This window comes from Blennius ocellaris (genome assembly GCF_963422515.1).
Source record: "Blennius ocellaris genome assembly, chromosome: 17".
Lineage (NCBI taxonomy): Eukaryota > Metazoa > Chordata > Actinopteri > Blenniiformes > Blenniidae > Blennius > Blennius ocellaris.
The window spans coordinates 20738125-20743309 of record NC_137666.1 but is presented as its reverse complement, the minus strand read 5'-3'; positions in this window follow the sequence as shown (position 1 = coordinate 20743309).

Sequence of the window (5185 nt, the reverse complement as noted above, 5' to 3'; positions counted from 1 at the left end):
CCCCCCTGATGTGTAACCATACACATACCCGCCATCCTCTAAACCCCTGGACTTCTACCCGGACCCCACTGGACCCCTGGAACCCCCACCCCCCCCATCATGCACCTGTTAACAGCTCTGTCTCAGCCTGTCCTCCATTCTTCCAAATATCATTACACACACAAACCCCCCCATGGCAGACCTGATGAGCTCAAATCAGCTCCGTTCAGTCCACTTCCTCGTATTTGATTTAAGTGTTTCCACCCGGCGGTGACAGCAGCAGAGCAGCAGCAGCAGCAGCCGCAGAGCAGTAGCAGCAGCTCTGAATGTGTCCTGCTGGCAGACTCACACTGCAGCCAGCAGCAGGAGGTCTGTACACTCCGACATGTCTTCCTCTCCTGCCAAGCCCCAGACGTGCTGCTGAGCCAAGGCCTCATCTAACCCGACATCTTCTGCCCAGAGGTGTCAGGACTTGTTCCTTCTGTCGCTCCATGAAAGGAGCCTCGTTACGCAGCACAGTGTGCCGCTCACGTTACATAGATCCAGAGCCAGGGTTTATCGGACTAATCCAGAAACTGGATTTGTGATACGCTCTGAAACATGTGAAGACTGGGGGGGAAACAAGTTTACCAATCAAACTGCTACTGAAAGCTATTAAGAATCAAGGCAATGAATAACTCTTGGCAATAGAGTTGGTAACAGATTATTAAATCAGTTGTGCAATCTGATTGGCCCACTGGGTTTATTAATCTCCAACACGAGTCTAAATGTTAAAGAAAGAAAGTGACAGGTGACTTGGCCCAACGCCCTCATGTTTCTGGATCAATTCTCATTGTATGTGACACAATGAATGGAGGAAAACTTTATTTCGAACATACAAATACAAACAAAAAGAAAGAAAGGAAACATTTAGATTTAAATGGGTAAAAAAAGAAATGTAAAAGAGAAAAAATAAACAAAGAAACAACACATCCCACTTGATCCACATTTGAATGACGAAAACACTATTTAACCTCTAACACATAAACACCTTAACCTCCAAAATAGATCAACATTAACTTCTTATAACTCCTGTCTGCTTGTCGTGTTTAGGTGAAAAAACTCTAACATCAGATTATAGAGCATCTTCCTCCTCTAACATCAGATTATTGAGCATCTTCCCCTATTAAAAACCAGATTATAGAGCAGCTCCCTCTATTATAATCCAGATTATAGAGCAGCTCCCTCTATTATAATCCAGATTATAGACTACGGATTTGGGAATAATATGTTTTATTATTGTCGGGAGACGTTTTTCTTCACAGGTGTTTGATTGTTTCAGGACGAGGCAGAAAGTCATATTTTCTCTAAAGCACGACGGTTGAACTCAAGTGTTACAGTTTGTTTTGCTGTGTCTTTAGGGGGGAGAGAGGGGTTCACCTCTCCTTGACCCCACTCCTCCTCCTCCTCCTCCTCCTCCTTGTCCTCCTCCTCCTCGTCCTCCTCCTGCTCGTCCGCCTCCTCCTTGTCCTCCTCCTCCTCCTCCTCCTGGTGTGGGTGTCCAGGGCTCTGATGTCCAGGCTGTAACAATGCTGCACTGTGCTGTCCTGAGTCACGGTCCCACACAATGACCATGTTGATTAGTGTGGTGTGGTGGTGGCGGGGCCTGTTGGTGGCGGGCCGATGGTGATGGTGGTGGTGGCGGCAGGGCTGGTTGCGTGGCCTGATGGTGGCGGGTGGTGGTGGGCCCTGATGGTGGCAGGGCTGGTGGTGGCAGGGCCTGATGGTGGTGGCGGGTGGTGGTGGCGGGGCCTGATGGTGGTGGGGCCTGATGGTGGCGGGGCCTGATGGTGGTGGGGCCTGATGGTGGCGGGGCCTGATGGTGGCGGGGCCTGATGGTGGTGGGGCCTGATGGTGGCGGGGCCTGATGGTGGTGGGGCCTGATGGTGGCGGGGCCTGATGGTGGCGGAGCTAGTGGTGGTATGGCTGGTGGTGGTGGTGGTGGTGGTGGGGGCAGGGCTGGTAGCAGGGCCTGAGAGTGGTGGGCCTGATGGTGGCAGGGCTGGTGGTGGTGGTGGTGGTGGTGGTGGTGGTGGTGGTGGTAGCAGCTGCAGCGGGCCACGGCCACGGCTAATAGCTTATTACTCAGCGTAAAGTAACAGTGCGATCTGGAGAGGTGCCAGGAGAACGGGCCCAATTAAAAGAGAAAAGAGAGGAGGCGGGTGTGTGTGTGTGTGTGTGTGTGTGTGTGTGTCTTTAGGGAGAGGTGGGAGTGTCAGGGAGGGGGTGAGGACGAGGGCAGCCATGTACATTCCTCCCAGCTTTGGTCTAATTCGCCCATGACGGGTTCCCTGGGGACTGACACCCTCCTTCTTTGAAAATATTTGAGTATCCTCCTGCTCTGTTGTTCCAAAACACCTCTGAAATAAACCCCCAGCACGCTCACAGGCTGCGTTAGTGCCGCTCCGTTATGGGTAAACAACCCTGTTTACTTGTTGATACAGTTCGGGGGAGCAGACATGGAGAACATGAAGGAATAAAACTTTTATTTACACTGAAGCCGTCCCGCACGCAGCCTGTATGGAGACTGCCGGACACTTAATGACATTTAACTTTAATCTGATGTGATCAGCTGATGCTCTTTACACAGATTACACTGAGTGATGAAGCACAATGAGATTACGGCACCGTTGAGGCGTTAGATCTCCACATTTTACTGATTTTATAAAGCTGATTTCAGACGTTAGCTTGTAGCAGGAAGAATCACACACACACACACACACACACACGCACACACACACACGCACGCACACACACACACACACACACACACACGCACACACACACACACACGCACACACACACACGCACACACACTCATTTCAATAAGATTGTATTCACAAAACACTTTAGCCTTTTTGAGTTCTAATTGGTCCAAATTTAAAAGACGACAACAACAACAACAAAATCTGAATTATGAGTTTTTTACAAACAAATCACAGTTTTTGTTTTGTTCCTAAATCTTGTATCAGTAAAGTGACCATACTTGTTATCTGCCTTTCCTCCTGTTTCTTTTCAACTGACAGATTCATATATGAATCACAATGATAGGAGATATTGATGATTCTGGTACGTTTCGCTGGCTTTGCCCTGGCAAAGCATCTTTTCCTTCCACATAATTTACTTGAGAATAAAACAAATACAACCTGAAAAGTCAGACTGGATTCAAGCATTGTCCACTTAATTATTTTTTTTTTTTAAATGTCTGATGGTTTTGTAAGTCACATTGAGCAAATCCATTGTTTTATATAATTCATTGCACAGAATGATGTATGTACTCACTTATTTACAGACATCCAAGGAGCAATTTATTGAGTTTAGAGAATTTTCAAGCAAGAAATAGTGAAATGAAATAAAGAAGCATTTGCAAATAATTGTTCATTCAGGTGTATTTCAAATATGTTTAAAATGATAAGTGACTCTGAATACCAATGACCAATTCACAATAGCGTTTATATCAGATAATGTATATTTGAAGTAGTGCATATGTATAAATAATGTGCTATTTGTATGTATCACAATGTCTTGATGAAATTAAACTGCATAAAATATTTTATTATTTTCTATTCTCTCTTTTGACGCTCCAAGTTCTTAGATTAGTTTTTATAATAACACTTTTCCCGCTGCATGATTATACATGAATCAATCCAGACCAAAGCAATGGGCAGCAGCACCTACAATAGTGTTTACAATTCATAATCAATAATAATTATCAGAATGTATTATTCATAAGCACTTCAATGGTCAGGAATGTACACATAAAGCACTGAAGTTATGCTCTCTTGTGCAATAAAAGCGTAACAATAAAGTACTTTGGTCGACAAGATTATTTTTGTTCTTTACATGTAAAAAAGATCCGAACATGACCAGCTCTTCATGGTTGAATGTGGGTGTTATTTGACTCTATTAAGCACCTGTTGGTTGGGAGCGTCAGTAGAAGCAGCCATTTGAGGCTTTGCGACGGTAAAAGAAGTCATCACAGTCTCTCGGCAGAGACACTGGACTTCCCCGTCGCTGGATAAAGTGGAATAAAGCTATTGTAACACTGTGTTACTGGGATTTCTCTCAATGGGATGTGGAGTCTGTCAGTTTGATGTTTAAGCTCCAGGAGGAAGAGCAACAGAAGGGGTTAATGTAATCCATTACATTAGTGGGGGCCTCTAATAACTGGTCTCTCCCTGCATCTCCATTGGCCCGCGGAGTTTCCATTGTGCTGCCCGGTGCAGGTGTGGGACATGCTTTGTTGATCATAATCCCCCCGGCAAGGGGAGAGGCTTTGAGTGTGTTTGACGTACCCCACCGGCAGGCCCTTTGCTCCTCGGCCGCCGAGCAGCCACCGTCTCCAGCCGCCGCTCATGGGATCCGACAGGCGGAAAAATAATGAACAACACCTCAACCCGGAGCTGACCTGGCTCCAATTCACCAACTCCACACGAGGGGTAAACGAACCACTTAATTGAGCCTTCCAGGATCAAATCATACTCAGGACACCCCCCCCCCCCTCCTCCAAGGCTGGCCGGCCGGCCCACTATCAACCCTCCCTGCTCAGGCTCCGTCCCGGACACAACCCATCAAGATGTTTTCCTACACACACCCCCCTCTCATTCTTCTCTAACAGCTATGTGCAAAGACGGGCAGGTTCACTGAGCAGAGGAACACGGCTGCTCACTCACAGTCTGGACGCTTCCACCCGCTGGAGACGGATATTACAACAACAACATCCATCGCAAGTCACAAGTTGTCAAAAAAATGCGTCACAAAGAGAAAACAAATGGCATGTTAAAGCAGATAGAAATTTTGAAGTAGATCCTGCTCATAAACCTGTATATAATTCTAGTTCTATAGATGCTCCTCCTGCTGTTAGCGTCAGTAGCTTTAGCAGCTCCACCGGAGAATGTAGTCCCTGATTGTTGTGGTTATTTGATGACATCATCAAATAACCACAACAATCAGGGACTACACCCCGGGGGGATTGGACGGCACGAGCCAGGGTTTTAGAATGTGCCCACTCTGGGACCCGTGTTCAAAAAACCTGTTTTCAAGCCTCTAAAACTGCCTCATGTGGACGACAGACCAGAAACATCTGGTTTAGGTGAACCAGTTCCTGGTGTGGACGGACCCTTATTCTCCATGTCCAGATGAAACAGCTCTGTTGATAATCAGCTGC